General features: G+C 42.0%; 1 long non-coding RNA gene across 1 annotated transcript; it reads right to left on the minus strand.

Moving 5' to 3' along the window:
- Positions 1-873: 873 nt before the first annotated feature.
- LOC142760745 (uncharacterized) lies at positions 874-13,320 on the minus strand. Its single transcript, XR_012883387.1, has 3 exons — positions 13,253-13,320; positions 12,209-12,364; positions 874-2,036 (listed from the first exon to the last, which is right to left on the minus strand). It is a non-coding gene; the product is annotated as an uncharacterized LOC142760745 (long non-coding RNA).
- Positions 13,321-17,789: the final 4,469 nt, after the last annotated feature.

The following is a 17,789-nucleotide window of genomic DNA, read 5'->3' on the forward strand; positions in this document are numbered from 1 at the left end:
ATTATATTGAGGTATTAGTGATTATATTATATTGAGGTATTAGTGATTATATTATAGTGAGGTATTAGTGATTATATTATAGTGAGGTATTAGTGATTATATTATAGTGAGATATTAGTGATTATATTATAGTGAGGTATTAGTGATTATATTATAGTGAGGTATTAGTGATTATATTATAGTGAGGTATTAGTGATTATATTATATTGAGGTATTAGTGATTATATTATAGTGAGGTATTAGTGATTATATTATATTGAGGTATTAGTGATTATATTATATTGAGGTATTAGTGATTATATTATAGTGAGGTATTAGTGATTATATTATAGTGAGGTATTAGTGATTATATTATAGTGAGGTATTAGTGATTATATTATAGTGAGGTATTAGTGATCATATTATAGTGAGGTATTAGTGGTTATATTATAGTGAGGTATTAGTGATCATATTATAGTGAGGTATTAGTGATTATATTATAGTGAGGTATTAGTGATTATATTATAGTGAGGTATTAGTGATTATATTATAGTGAGGTATTAGTGATTATATTATAGTGAGGTATTAGTGATCATATTATAGTGAGGTATTAGTGGTTATATTATAGTGAGGTATTAGTGATCATATTATAGTGAGGTATTAGTGATTATATTATAGTGAGGTATTAGTGATCATATTATAGTGAGGTATTAGTGGTTATATTATAGTGAGGTATTAGTGATCATATTATAGTGAGGTATTAGTGATCATATTATAGTGAGGTATTAGTGATTATATTTTAGTGAGGTATTAGTGATCATATTATAGTGAGGTATTAGTGATCATATTATAGTGAGGTATTAGTGATTATATTATAGTGAGGTATTAGTGATTATATTATAGTGAGGTATTAGTGATTATATTATAGTGAGGTATTAGTGATTATATTATAGTGAGGTATTAGTGATCATATTATATTGAGGTATTAGTGATTATATTATATTGAGGTAACAGTGTTTATATTATAGTGATTTATTAGAGTTTATAATATTGAGAGGAATTAGTGTTTATCTCCTGAACGTCCCCTCTACAGCACATATGGGATTACATTTCCCTGCTGCCAGTTACTGTGTTTCTTTTTTATTTGCCTTATTTCTCGCTCTGATCGGAGGAAGCGTCGCCCAGCTTGCGCTCGGTTTTTCTTGCGCATGTGCTGGTTGCGCTCTGCCTCATTGGCGTCCTGACTCTTCAGGCACCATTTTTGGTGGGCAGTGTTGCTGTTCAGAGTCCGGTGTTCTCCAGTTTCTGCTTCAGGATTCCTCCTCTATCCGGCGGGCAGGTCGCACCGCTGCAGGGTAATTGCACTGGCAACTCTACATATTATACTCGCTTTGGTTTTCATTATGTGGCATACTTCAGCCATATTTTATATAGGTCGCTGTCAGACCAGGGACAGACCCAGGGAAGGCTGGGCCTCTGCTTTATATGGAAACTAGCCTGTCATTGTACGCTCTTGCTCGTATGTTGGATGCTGAGCATGTAGCTGCTGTTATTTCTTACAGGGTATACTGGCATGATGCCGTCTGCATCTTACTGGGCAGGCACTGCAATCCCCATTGTTGTTTTCTGTCCTCAGATGTTTCAGCTCTTCTAAAAGAAAACATTTCTGCTGTCATAAATGTGATGTGACCCTGCCTGAAAGCTATGAGGTCAGGCTTTGCATGCACAGTCTCAGATGGGAGTCAGGTCATTCCTCGTCCGCACCCTAGGAAGTCATGGACTGTGTTAAAGATTTTGTTTAATCACCCATGGAAGAGTAAGAACTCTATATTTGAAGTAGAATTGCTTTCTACGGTTGTTTATTGCCTCCTCTCTGCTAACTTGAGAAAAGATGTTTTGGCCCAAACGTCTGCCTCCGTCCAGTGGTCTAAGTCTAGTAGGCATAGCAGAAGGAGGAGCAGCTCAGTAATCTCCACGGTGCATGGCATGACCTTGGGATGGTGGATGAAGTCTTCTCTTCTTCAAATAAGAAAGACGACTCTAAAGCCTCTCTTTTCCTGGTGGATAAAATCCATAATCTTATCAAAGCGGGCAAGTTAGAGGATAAAGATCCTTCTCTGTCCTATGATGACCGGGACTCCTGAGGCAGGCCTAAAACATTGAAGGTGGAACATGCCTCTAAACAGAGCATGGTCTCAGAATGGAAGACTCCTGAAAAGCACAGTTTATTTACAGGCGGTTTAAACTCCTATATCTACTACAAGAATATCAGCTAGAGGAGTAGAGCTCCCTGCCTAAAGTGGATGTAGCCATATATAAGCTCTCTAAAAGCACCGTGGTCCCTTTGGAAGATGGCGCCAGTTTGAAGAACGCTCTGGATTGGAAATAGGAACCTGGCTTTTAAGCGCTATTTTTCTTCTTGGGCAGCTCAGGCTAAAGTGGTTATTGCCCCCTTTTGAGTTGGCTGTCGCAGGAGCTCGAGTGAGTATCTGTCATGGGGTCAGCAGAGGGTGGTGTTAACGCACCTTGTCACCAATGGATTTGACATGGGGCTAAACCGGGGAGCAAAGTCTAAGGGAATCCCTGGTCTTCAGCCTTTAACTCCTATTCAGGGATCTGGACTTCGCTGCAGGGGATCCCCAGGTTGTTACCCCCAGAGTAGTCTCCCTTGGTGACGGCCAACGTAACAGGTGTAGAGACAGATAACGAGGTCAGGTATAGGGGAAGGTCAGACTGCAAGGTACCAAACGAGTCACGTAGCAAGGTACAAAATGAGTCACGTAGCTAATGGTCAGTGCAGGCGACAATAGTTTATCATGGGTAACAAGGCAAAAGGTATGGGCAGGCAGCAGGCACGGATGGTCAAGGTACAGGCTGAGTTCAACTTCCATCAGTGGCGAGCTCAAATCTTGGCTAAGTAGGTGCTAAGATATAATACAACACGTCTACTCTATAGACTTCGCCATCTGGTCCAGAGACAAGTTTGCTTTAACTTTAGTCCCTTTGCAAACAGAGCTTGGCACAGGAGTGTATTTTCCAATCCAATCCATGTTTCAGAGCGAGACCATCCATTCTGTAGTGTTCCTTGTAGAATGTGCATTGTCACAGTGGACCTAAAAGATGCCTAACTGCATGTTCCTGTGGCAGAGGCAAACAAAATTTCTGATAAACGCCCCAAATTGCCCCCAATGATTTCAATGTGAAGCAGAGGCGTTTTTCCCTGTGCGGCTCTTGGCCGCTCGCAGAAGAGAAAAGCTGCATGCTCTTTAATTGAGCTGTTTCCACCTCTGACCTCTCATGTTTTTCCGTGGCTTTTTACACCGGTTTCTGCGATCTACGGAAAAAAAAGCTTAATGGCGTTGTCCAGTACCGGACAACTGATGACCTATCCACCAGTTAGGTCATCAGTATATGATATGTGGGGGTCCTACACCTGGATCCCGCACCGATCAGCTTTTCCGGCTTGCCTGCGGGCACTGGATGTCATTGCACAACATGCAATGTATGGAGCCAGAAGCAGGTGGCTCCGTACATTGCATAGCGGACGTGCTGCAGAACTGCAGCTCTGCTTCTATTCAATTGAATAGGAGCAAAACGGCAGTACTGCAGCTCGGCCACTATTCCATGCTTGGAGCCATCTGCCTCCAGCAGCCTGAGCGGCTGATCGGTGCGGGATCCGAGTGTCGGACCCCCATAGATCATATACTAATGCCCTATTCGGCGGATAGGTCATCAGTTGTCCGATAGAGGACAACCCTTTTAAAATTTTGAGGCAGATTTTTTTCTGCCAGACAAAAAAGGCTGTGTGAACATAGCCTTAATGTTCTTATTTTGTGCAATATTAATGATTATATTAACCTCTGCTAGCAGTGTTCATGAAATTATGAAATATTTTTATATAATTATTGTATTCTGAGGTATTACAGTGTATATTAATGCAAATTCTTAGTGTTCACAATATTATGAGATATTTTATTGTTGTGAGGGTTTTATTGTCTTTATTTGATTAGGTATTTGTGTTTTTATGTATTATTAGTTGTATCAGGCTGCTGGCAAAGCTTCTGGCATATTTGTCAAGCATATCAGTAGGCATATCCATAGGGGTATGTGCACACACACTAATTACGTCCGTAAATGACGGACGTATTTCGGCCGCAAGTACCGGACCGAACACAGTGCAAGGAGCCGGGCTCCTAGCATCATAGTTATGTACGATGCTAGGAGTCCCTGCCTCGCTCCAGGACAACTGTCCCGTACTGAAAACATGATTACAGTACGGGACAGTTGTCCTGCAGCGAGGCAGGGACTCCTAGCATCGTACATAAGTATGATGCAAGGAGCCCGGCTCCCTTCACTGTGTTCGGTCCGGGACTTGCGGCCGAAATACGTCCGTCAATTACGGACGTAATTAGTGTGTGTGCACATACCCCTATGGATATGCCTACTGATATGCTTGACAAATATGGCAAAGCTTCTGGCATATCGCTCAAGCATATCAATCAATGGCGGATTATAATATGGGCGTTTCAGGCTGCCAGGGGGCCCATCGGGGCCCGAGGCTGCCAGGGGGCCCATCACGGCCCGAACCGCACACAAACGTCAAAAACTATGCAGCGCTGCCCGCTTCCAACTGAATCTGCATCCGCAGGACGCAGATTCAGTTGGGTTGAATGCTGGAGCCTCGCTCCAGCATTCACTCTGCCGTGAGCGGCTCGGTGCAGGCAGGCGCGATGTAGTGACATCATCGCGCCTGTCTGCACGGAGTCACTCACAGCACAGCACAGTGCAGAGGAGGAGAAGCATCGCATCCCCCACCGTCGTGGGAACCGGGATAGGTAAGCAATTATGTTTTCTTTTTTATTAGGTACGTACATATGGGGCATTATGCGGTGTCAGCTATGGGGGCATTATGCTGTGTCAGCTATGGGGCATTATACTGTGTCAGCTATGGGGCATTATACTGTGTCAGCTATGTGGCATTATACTGTGTCAGCTATGGGGCATTATACTGTGTCAGCTATGGGGGCATTATGCTGTGTCAGCTATGGGGGCATTATACTGTGTCAGCTATGGGGGCATTATGCTGTGTCAGCTATGGGGCATTATACTGTGTCAGCTATGGGGCATTATACTGTGTCAGCTATGGGGCATTATACTGTGTCAGCTATGGGGCATTATACTGTGTCAGCTATGGGGCATTATGCTGTGTCAGCTATGGGGGCATTATACTGTGTCAGCTATGGGGATATTATACTGTGTCAGCTATGGGGCATTATACTGTGTCAGCTATGGGGCATTATACTGTGTCAGCTATGGGGCATTATACTGTGTCAGCTATGGGGCATTATACTGTGTCCAGCTATGGGGCATTATACTGTGTCAGCTATGGGGCATTATACTGTGTCACCTCTATGGGGCATTATGCTGTGTCAGCTATGGGGCATTATACTGTGTCAGTTATGGGGCATTATACTGTGTCAGCTATGGGGCATTATACTGTGTCAGCTATGGGGCATCAGCTATGGGGCATTATACTGTGTCAGCTATGGGGATATTATACTGTGTCAGCTATGGGGATATTATACTGTGTCGCAGCTATGGAGGCATTATACTGTGTCGCAGCTATGGGGGCATTATACTGTGTCACATCTATGGGGCATTATACTGTGTCACATCTATGGGGCATTATACTGTGGGGGCAGCTATGGGTGGCAATATACTGTGGGGGCAGCTACGGGGGACATTATACTGAGCAATTACAAGAGCTGCAGGTCCAAGGGGGGAGACGCTGTGTAGCACAATATACAAGGAGGGATTGTTGTATAGCACTATATAGACGGGAGCGCTGTGTATCACTATATCTAAGGGGGATTGCTGTGTAGCACTATATACAAGAGGGGGAGGGCTATGTGACGCTATTTACATAGGGGGAGGACTGTGTATCGCTATTTACAGGGGGCTGTGTGTGGTGCTATCTACAGTGTTTGGCACAATTATATTCAGGGGCGCAGTCTATGGTGCTATAATATTTAGGGGCACAGTGTTTGTACTATTTTATTCTGGGGCGCAGTGTTTGGTGCTATTATATTTAGGGGCACAGAGTGTGGCACCATGATAATATTAACTTTGCTTATAGGTGTGGAAATGTTGGAAAAGTGAGGAGCCAAAGACATCTGAGTGGCAAATTCTGCAGAAATGGGTCATGGCCGGGAAAAGTCGTCATGAAGTCTGGACTGGATGGAGAAGAGGAAAAAAACTACGTCGTCACCTGTGAGTCACTAGATTTATAGAGAATCTGTCACCTCTCCTGACATGTTTATTATAGGAAATCCTTGTATTTCACAAAAAGTCTTTCTGCAGTCCAGGACTGATAGACAATTCCCCTTTTCAGGAGGATGTGTCCTAGCAGAGTGTGATACTGTCAGTATGTAGGGACACAGCCCTGTGACAAGGGAAATCGTAACACTGTTAATGCTTGCCCCAAAAAGTAGTGTTGTAGCGGTGAGGAAGGGGGGCCCAAGTTTGGGTAACAGCCCAGGGCCCATGGTCTACTTAATCCGCCACTGATATCAATAGGCATATCCATAAGAGTGTCCATTTTGCCTCGATCGCACTGGTATATGTCGGTATACCTTTTTTTTCTGTTGTATGGAATAGGACAATCTGCTGTTCTGTTCCATACAGAGGTATTCTGTAAAAAAAAGTTGTACCCCACGATCTTAATTTTTTTAACATGGGAGCCTATGGGCTAGGAATGCCACTGTATGCCTTCACAATTGTATCCATTGGCATCTGGCAGAGGTAGAGAATATGTCGGGAAATACTCCCGACTTATACCTCCTCCGACGCATTAGCGCTTATATCATTAAGTATTTGTTTTGTATTATTGTGTAGCTTGTATTAAAAGGGTTTTCCCATGAGAGACATTTATGACATATCCACAGGATATGTCATAAATGTCAGATAGATGTAAGTCCCACCTCTGGGACCCGCACCTATCTCCCGAACTGGGCCCCCTAAACCCCGTTCAGTTGCTCTGTGTTGCGCCTGAATGAGGTGAATTCCGACCATGAAAAAGGTTATATGGTCGTGAGTTACGTAAACAGCGTCGCCTGCTGAGCTACGCTGTATCCGTAAGTTCCATAGAACTGAATGGTAGTTACGGAAACAGTTATGGAAGCAACGTAGCATGGGAGCTATGCTGTTTCTGTAACTACCATTCAGTTCTATGGGACTTACGTAAACAGCGTAGCTCAGCGAGCTACGCTATTTATGTAACTCACGACCATATAACCTTTTTCATGGTCGGAATTCACCTCATTCAGCTGCAACACAGAGCGACTGAACGGGGTTTAGGGGGCCCAGTTCTGGAGATAGGTGCGGGTCCCAGGGGCATCTATCTGACATTTATGACATATACAGTGCATATGTCATAAATGTCTCTCATGGGAAAACCCCTTTAATGCACGGTGTAATATTATGGAAGAATATGAGTATTATTTTCATATCATTGTTAATATTGTTGTGTGGTATTGCCAAATATACTATTGTTTGGTATTAATGTATATATTATTGTGTGGTATTACTATGTATATTATTTTATAGTATTACTGTATATATTATTATGTGGTATTACCATGTACTATTGTTTGGTATTACTGTATATATATTACTGCCTGAGCTGAACGATTAAAATAAATTTATTTAGATATGTCTTAAAATGGGCCCTTGAAGCCAAAATAACAGGCTCAATCAAATGGTCAGCAGCAGAGACATAGCCTAGAAGGCAAAAGATACTATCCACCCACAGACCAGTCTCTCCTATTATTATATATTCGCTGAACCCTAATGATTGATTAGTAATAGCGCTGTACCACGCTACACAAAGCGCTCTACTGCGCTAGTCCGGCTCTTAAAGCCACGTATAATGATGTGGTCAGCAATAAGGTCAAGACCTCCAATATTCGGTAACAAGCACCATGTTGCAAGATCACTGACCAGAATTCACTAAATGTTTAATTGTTAGTTATTATGCTATATCGTTAATCCTACGCATTTCAGAACCACCGTTACTGGTGGAACATCATCAGGGATTATTAGTGTTACACGATAGTATTCAGTATAGCTGCCGGATCGCACGGTTGTGTGCATTCATGATCCTCCCGGCTCGAGCACGATCAAGATATAATGGTCGCACACGAGCCGGCGAGGTGCCGGTCTTTTAAAGAGCTAGGGCCCTCCTCCAATACTGAAATGCCCCCGGCGTACCACCAATCCACATCCGACACGTCACTCATAACCTGTCAGGATTGTGGCACGCCTCCCTTTATCGGCAGCCAATAAGGTATAGATATGACGACTAGCGTCCCTAGTAACGCTGGAGATCCGAGAAGCGGATCTATTACTCAATAGGGGATAAAATACTCAGAATGGGAGCCGAGCCCTGTACAGAAGACAATGTGCCGGCAATCCAGCACATATCCCCGCTATTACCAGATCACAGCGTTCACCGAGTGCACGGCATTGAATCGTCCAATGACACCATGGTTGCGTCCCGTTGTTATGACGACCATCCGGGCACATACAAATTCCAGTGTAGTTATCAATTGTTAGAGGAGTACATTCATAGCAATGGGCAGGTTTCAGGTAAGTATCACTGCTACTCGTCAATATATGTCAATACTCCAAAGACATATATAAACAATGGATGCAACCCTTCACATCGATACGCGTTAACCTCAATACTTCACACCTACTAGAGTGTACTCATTACTCTATCAAAGTGGTACACATCTATAGTGAAAAGTTAAATCCCATAACTTTCAATGATAATAATGCATCCATCACTCATCCTTTCAATAGTATGATTATAAAAATAGTTCTTATCAAGGACTCCGATTAGCCTCACATCGTATATGATGAACGAGATAGGCTCAACCAGACTGTGATTCAGGGGTACAAAGGTTTCTAGACGATAACTTAGAGTTCTGGATGACACTACGGTGTCACAGGAAACAGGCATACGAAATTTGTTCATTCAGGCCCAGGGGAGCAATGGTGCGCAGTCGAAATATCCACTCCGCTTCCTTTTGAAGGATAATTTTATTCATATCACCTCCTCTCATAGTAGGTCTCAAATATTCAATGCCTTGGAATCTGAGAGAGGAACTATTCCCATTATGAAATTCCCATATGTGACGAGATATCGGGGTATCCTCCTTCCTTCTGCAATCCCCTATATGATCCCGGATCCTCCTCCTGAACTCTCTGATGGTTTTTCCGATATACTGTTTTCCGCATATACAGGTAATCATATACACAATGCCCTTTGTTCGACAATTGATATAGGTCCTATTCTCTAAAGTTCTTCCCGTACTCATACTCTTGAACGTCGTGCCACATTGAATAGAGGCACACGCCTTACACGATCCACATCTATATGTCCCTTTAAGGTTACTATTAAGCCATGTAGTGGAAGAGTCCTGTCTACCCATGTGGCTATGTACCACATGATCCTTGACATTCCTACCCCTCCTGTACGTAATAAGTGGAGAATGTCCCACCAGTTTTCCAATGTCCGGATCAGCCTCTAGAATCCCCCAATAGCGTTGGAGGATTTCTCTTACCTCCGAACTAGCTGACCTACTATGAGAGGAGGTGATATGAATAAAATTATCCTTCAAAAGGAAGCGCAGTGGATATTTCGACTGCGCACCATTGCTCCCCTGGGCCTGAATGAACAAATTTCGTATGCCTGTTTCCTGTGACACCGTAGTGTCATCCAGAACTCTAAGTTATCGTCTAGAAACCTTTGTACCCCTGAATCACAGTCTGGTTGAGCCTATCTCGTTCATCATATACGATGTGAGGCTAATCGGAGTCCTTGATAAGAACTATTTTTATAATCATACTATTGAAAGGATGAGTGATGGATGCATTATTATCATTGAAAGTTATGGGATTTAACTTTTCACTATAGATGTGTACCACTTTGATAGAGTAATGAGTACACTCTAGTAGGTGTGAAGTATTGAGGTTAACGCGTATCGATGTGAAGGGTTGCATCCATTGTTTATATATGTCTTTGGAGTATTGACATATATTGACGAGTAGCAGTGATACTTACCTGAAACCTGCCCATTGCTATGAATGTACTCCTCTAACAATTGATAACTACACTGGAATTTGTATGTGCCCGGATGGTTGTCATAACAACGGGACGCAACCATGGTGTCATTGGACGATTCAATGCCGTGCACTCGGTGAACGCTGTGATCTGGTAATAGCGGGGATATGTGCTGGATTGCCGGCACATTGTCTTCTGTACAGGGCTCGACTCCCATTCTGAGTATTTTATCCCCTATTGAGTAATAGATCCGCTTCTCGGCTCTCCAGCGTTACTAGGGACGCTAGTCGTCATATCTATACCTTATTGGCTGCCGATAAAGGGAGGCGTGCCACAATCCTGACAGGTTATGAGTGACGTGTCGGATGTGGATTGGTGGTACGCCGGGGGCATTTCAGTATTGGAGGAGGGCCCTAGCTCTTTAAAAGACCGGCACCTCGCCAGCTCGTGTGCGACCATTATATCTTGATCGTGCTCGAGCCGGGAGGATCATGAATGCACACAACCGTGCGATCCGGCAGCTATACTGAATACTATCGTGTAACACTAATAATCCCTGATGATGTTCCACCAGTAACGGTGGTTCTGAAACGCGTAGGATTAACGATATAGCATAATAACTAACAATTAAACATTTAGTGAATTCTGGTCAGTGATCTTGCAACAGGGTGCTTGTTACCGAATATTGGAGGTCTTGACCTTATTGCTGACCCCATCATTATACGTGGCTTTAAGAGCCGGACTAGCGCAGTAGAGCGCTTTGTGTAGCGTGGTACGGCGCTATTACTAATCAATCATTAGGGTTCAGCGAATATATAATAATAGGAGAGACTGGTCTGTGGGTGGATAGTATCTTTTGCCTTCTAGGCTATGTCTCTGCTGCTGACCATTTGATTGAGCCTGTTATTTTGGCTTCAAGGGCCCATTTTAAGACATATCTAAATAAACTTATTTTAATCGTTCAGCTCAGGCAGTAATATTTACAATTTAACGGAACGAAAACTTAGTTATCAGAGTGAGAATACTATATCAATTTATTACTGTATATACTATTTTATGGTATTAATGTATATATTATTGTATGGTATTACTATGTATATTATTTTATAGTATTACTGTGTATATTATTATGTGGTATTACTATGTACTATTGTTTGGTATTACTGTATATACTATTTTATGGTATTAATGTATATATTATTGTGTGGTATTATTGTATATATATTATTTAATATTACAGTACATATTATTGTTTGGTATTACTGTATATATTATTGTATGGTATTACTATATACTATTGTTTAGTATTACTGTATATATTATTGTTTAGTATTACTTTATATATTATTGTTTAGTATTACTGTATATATTATTGTTTAGTATTACTTTATATATTATTGTTTAGTATTACTTTATATATTATTGTTTAGTATTACTGTATATATTATTGTTTAGTATTACTTTATATATTATTGTGTGGTATTAATGTATATATTATTGTGTGGTATTACTGTATATATTATTTTATGGTATTAATGTATATATTATTGTTTGGTATTACTGTATATACTATTGTTTAGTATTACTGTATATATTATTGTTTAGTATTACTGTATATACTATTGTTTAGTATTACTGTGCATATTATTGTTTAGTATTACTGTATATATTATTGTTTGGTATTACTGTATATATTATTGTTTGGTATTACTGTATATATTATTGTTTAGTATTACTGTATATATTATTGTTTGGTATTACTGTATATATTATTGTTTAGTATTAATGTATATATTTTATGGTATTACTGTATATATTATTGTTTAGTATTACTGTATATTTTATCGTATGCTATTACTTTATATATTATTGTTTGGTATTAATGTATATATTGTATGGTATTACTGTATATATTATTGTATGTTGTTACCATACTATTGTGCCGCGTTATTGTGACTATTATTACAGGTTAATACTTGGTATTAATGTACATGAAATTGTATTATTATTTGTGTTATATAATGTTTAATATTATCTTACAATATTTATGTTATATTTATTGTGCAGTTGTAATATTTTTTCCATGTGTGGTGTTTATTCTACCTAGTGTTGATAATGAAACTGTGAGCTCCTGCTCATTGCACACGGCGGCTGCGTTCCATGGACAGAGCTGTTGTGCTTTATGTATTCTGGTTTGGCTTCTGCTCCAAATATGAAAATGTGATGATCCAAGGCTTTCCTGTCATCTCCTGAGGTGACCTGTAAACAACACAGCCCAGCTTTACACTGCATGATAAGACTCCCCCAGACATATTGTGATGTCACAGCCACATTAGAATTGTCTGACACATAATGGCTGTGTTACCCATAGCAACCAATCAGATTCCATGTCTTATTTCTCCTGTGCAATGTAGAACCTGAAAGCTGAACTCTGATTGGTTGATGTGGTTAACTCGTCCCCCTTTGTGTCTATACTATGCCCGGTATGTTATAATATAATAATCTTATTAATAAGTATGATGATGAAATATACATATTCACTGCTGTGGAGAATGTAAAGCCAGAGAAAAGTGGTGGGTCTGTCATCTCAGCCAATCAGCTTTTATTTTTCAGTGGCCTTTTGTCATTTTAAATCAGCAACTTGATTGGTTCCTGTAGGTCACATGTCCACTTTTCCATTGCACTACTTCTGGTAAATCTCCCTAATAACAAGTGAGGATGAAAAAAGTGTGTGTTGCCCATAGCGACCTATCATATAAAATGCTGGATTATGATTGGTTGCTATGGGCAACACCACTGTTTGTCTGCACTAGTTTTCCTACACCCCGTATAATATATAATATACTTTATCTATGTCCTGATCATACAGAGACTATAATATTAGAATGTGTATTATATACCACGTAACCACATACAGCAATTTATTCAATGAGTGACTAGAGGGGGGGGGGGACCATAGGAAGAAATTCTCCCTACTGTACTATACATATATCTTCTATTCTACTGTGTCATGCTACATGTAATGGATTTGAGGCAATTAATAAATAAATATTAGAAAGATAATGATAAATTCTATTGCTATCTAATTATTTATTCTGTAGATGTCGTATGTTGTATGTCATGACTTCAGGAAAGTGATGGACTTACGTGTATTCTGTATTCTGCCCTCTCTTCTCATCTTCATCTCCTGATGTGAGCTCCGGTTACACAGAGCAGCATTAGTTTTATGGAATCCTGTGATGTCACAATGTTGATGTCATCTTATGATGTAACAATGTGTACTGCGCTACAGGTCACCACCTTGTTGGCAGGTACCAGCAATAATAAGGTTACATGTGATATAGAATAATGGAGTTAATGGCACACATTTACTAACATTGGCATATTTTATGGCAGTCAAAATGGAGGGGGTGGGAGTTGGGCCTAAATTACTATAAGGCGTATGTCCCTTAATAAATTTGGCACTTTTTGTACTCTCTGACGGGCATACAATCTTTTGAAAACAATCTATAAACAACTCAACGTCTGATAAGTAAAAAAAAAAATCTTTATTAGTCAGTGGTTGGATGCTCACCGATCATTAAAGGGGTTGTCCAGTTTAGAAAACCCATTTTCAGACACCCTATTAGGGCATGGTCACACGTGGCGGAATTGCTGTGGAATTCCGCTGCAGACAGTCCGCAGTGGAATTCTCCAGCGGACGTTTTTTACATTTGTTTCAATACATTTTTAGGCAAGTTAGTTCAGACATTGCACAAAACTCCGCTGCGGACCATAGGTTGTGGTGCGGAAATTTCCCTCCGCAGCATGCACTGACTGTTGCGGAGAAGAAGCGGAATTTCACTGCGGATTTCAGCCTTTGCAATGCAAAAGCTGAAATCTGTGGCAAGTGTTTTCTGCAACGTCTGAATTACCTGTCAAATATGCAAATGTTGGTGCAGATTCGTTGCGTAATTGTCCCAAATCTGCACCAACATTTGCAGCGGAGAAACTCCGCCACGTGTGAACAAGATTTACCACCAGCTCAGGGGGGTGGCGATGGGGAGCCCTTGTGCTCCCACCTTTGCAAATCCATATCTGGGCTGGTGGGAAAAAGAGGTTGTGTTCAGTGACTTGATGGAGAAGTGGACATCGTGTATCCTTTTGTGGATCAGATTTATTGATAATGTCTTGATCCTTTGGACAGGAACTAAGGGTGATTTTGAAGAATTTGTCAGTATCCTGAACGAAAATGAGCTAGGACTATTTTTTACATCAGAAATCCAAGAAAATAAAATCACATTCTTGGATGTCATGATTTCTAAGACGGACTCGGGGATTATCCAAACGAATATGTATAGTAAGAAGACGGCTACTAACAGCCTGTTACTCTGGGAAAGTTGGCAACCCATGAATCTGCGGCATGGGATACCCAAGGGTCAATACCTGAGGGCTCGTCGAAACTGTTCCACCATTTCTGATTTCAGGGTCTCTGCCCGAGATCTTGAAGGCATGTTCAGACATAGTAGATACCCCAGGGATGTTTTGAAGGTGGCATACTAGAACGCCCTGAGCTGTAACAGAAATTATCTGCTGAATCCTAAACCCAAGAAATCGGAGGATGAATCCATCCGGGTTATTGGTACGTTTGACTCAGCAAATAGAGAGGTCATGGAAATTGTAAAACAATTCTGGGTTATCCTGAAGGCTGATCCTGATGTGGACTCCCCCACGATTACATACAGAAGGGGGCGTAATTTGAGGGATCAACTCATTCATAGTCACCTCCAACCACAGGCAAAACCCAGCACTTGGCTGAACAGTAGTCTGAAAGGTACTTTTAGATGTGGATCCTGCAGAGACTGTAATTCCGTTCTGTGCAGCAAGACTTTTAAGAGCTCCAAAACTGGGGAGACGTTCGAAAATAGGTCTTACATTAATTGTAAAACTAAGGGGGTTGTTTACCTTATCACGTGTAGATGTCACTTGCAATATATTGGCAAAACTGCTAGGGAGTTTAGGAGAAGGATTCACAACCACATAGGGGAAGTCAGGAGAAAAGAGGACACCCCGGTTTCACGTCATGTGTGGGCATGTCCTAAAGGAGATGCTATGTTCCTTGGATTTCAAGGAATTGAACATGTTAGGCTACCCCTGAGAGGCGGGAACCTGGATAAATAGATTCTACAAAAGGAGGCGGAATGGACCTTCAGAATGCCGTTTTCTAGGTAACAGGTGTAATTACAACAAACTCTGAGTGTTCTATTTAACATAGTGACCGCTTGTATCCAGGAGAAGCTGTGCCTAATGTGTTTTGGGTGTTAAGGGATGCGATATTGTGAGTCAGCGTCCCTGGTTGGCGTTTCCTAGGCAACATGTTAAATCATAATAAACTCCATTAGTTCCTACCAACATTGTCTAGCTTGACTGCCTTATCTAACCGAGCTATTGCTTACATGGAAGGAGAAGCAGTGTTTATTAGGTTTTTATGCAGGATCAACTACGATCTGTGTGGTATCGGCCTGTGTATATGGAGCCGTGTTTAGCTCCCAGGGTTACCAGGGACACGTCATCGTCCAGGCACTCTCATTGGTCGTTAGAATGGAGGCTCGCCGCCTCTGGCACGTCAGACCGGACGTGTTGGATGCGGATTGGCAGCTGGCCGGTATGACGACATAGTAGAGGCGGGCTCAAAACTTTAAAGGTCCGTTTTTTCCTCCGGCGCGTGTACGGGTCTGATGAAATGCCAGGAGGCTTAATCAGCACATAAACAGTGCTATCCGGCTTTTTAATAAAGATTTCTATGAATCCCTGATGGTGTATCACGCTGCTTGGTGATACTGAAATGCGTAGGATCAGTTGAAATTAATGGCAAGGGCTCAGTGAATATTTATAATACAATAAGGGAGAGTGGTCTTTGGGTGTAATACACGTACCATCACCCCCTGACGCTTTCCCTTCGCTGACCACTTGCTTTTGCCTGTTCTTGGATATATTGGCCAGTTTGAGACATTTTTTATACGATTTATCAATAAAATGTTCTTTTAACCCCTTAGTGACCACCAATACGCCTTTTCACGTTGGTCACTAAGGGGCCTTAAGCCAGGCCGTCGCCTTTTCACGTTGGCCCAGTCTAAGTCCTGCATGGGTGTCCCGTGCAAGCTGGAGCCGGGGCTCTGCTGTCTGGTGACAGCTGGGCTCCTGCTCCAACACCCGCGATCGAAGTTTACTTAGATCGCGGCCGTTTATCATGTTAAATGCCGCCGTCAATAGCGACCGCAGCATTTAACTTGTTTAGAGAGGGAGTGAGCTCCCCCTGTCACCCATCGGCGACCCGCAAATGCCATCGCGGGTCTCTGATGGGGTGTCATGGCAGCCGGGGGCTTGATAAAAGCCCCCAGGTCTGCCCTGGACATATGCCTATTAGGACGCGCCAGAGGCACGTCCTAATAGATTGCCTGTCAGATTTACACTGACAGGCAATAATGCTCTGGTATACGAAGTATACCAAAGCATTATAGAAGCGATCTGAAGATCGCACAGTAAAGTCCCCTAGTGGGACTAATAAAATAAGTAATAAATGTAAAATAAAAGATTAATAATAAAAATTACAGTAAAAAATAAATAAAACCATTTTTTTTCCATAAAAAGTGGTTTTATTTAGTAAAAGTGTAAAAAAATAAATAAAAGTACACATATATGGTATCGCCGCGACCGTAATGACTCAATTAATAAAGTCAATATGTAATTTAAACCGCAATGTGAATACCGGAATAAAAAAACGCAAAAAACAATAGCGAAATTGCAATTTTTTCCCATTGCCCCCCAAAAAAGTAATAATAAAAATGAATTAATAAGTCCCATGCACCCCAAAACAGTACCAATGAAAACTACGTCTCGTCCCGCAAAAAACAAGCCCAAAAAAATCACTACATTGATGGAAAAATAAAAAAATTACGGCTCTTGGAAAGCGACTATAGATTCACCAACTGAAAGAACGATTAACCCCTTAACGACCGCCCACCATCTTTTGACGTCAGGCGGTGCAGGTACTCAGTCTACAGGGGGGGGTATTATGGGTACTGATGTGAGAGGCCCGGCCAAACCTAATTGAAAGGGGGGCCCGGCAACTGCCGCGACTTGCCTTTGGTAGAAAAAAAACAGGCCCCTGCAATGGGGCTTGTTTTTTTCACCAAAAGAATGTCGTGAGCTGCGGGCCCCCCTTTCAATTAGGTTTGGCCGGGCCTCTCACATCAGTACCCATAATACCCCCCCTGATGGCGGCCCTGGGTAGCATGGGGGTCGTCATGGGGGCCGTCAAACACTGCCGCCCGTGCGACCGATCGCGCACACCCGCAAACTCCCGCGCATGCGCACCCGTGACCGCCTGGAACCGCGCACCGAATTTTGAGGCAGATTTTAACCTGCCCACACTATCTTGCCGCGTTTTTTGCCCGCGGCGATTGAGGACAGCAGACAAAAAACTCAGGGAAAAATGCATTTTCTGCCTCCCATTGATTTCGATGGGAGGTCAGAGGCGGAACCGCGGCAAGAAAGGACGTGCTGCTTTTTCTTTTTTCCGCGACTGGCTCCCATTGATTTCAGATTAAATCAATGGGAGGCGGTTTTGGAAGTTGTTTGGTGCTGATTCTGACCCAGTGTCCGAGTTAATATCAAGGCCCAAAAACTCTGTGAACTGGGCCTT

The sequence above is a fragment of the Rhinoderma darwinii genome, chromosome 4 (genome assembly GCF_050947455.1).
Source record: "Rhinoderma darwinii isolate aRhiDar2 chromosome 4, aRhiDar2.hap1, whole genome shotgun sequence".
Taxonomy (NCBI): domain Eukaryota; kingdom Metazoa; phylum Chordata; class Amphibia; order Anura; family Rhinodermatidae; genus Rhinoderma; species Rhinoderma darwinii.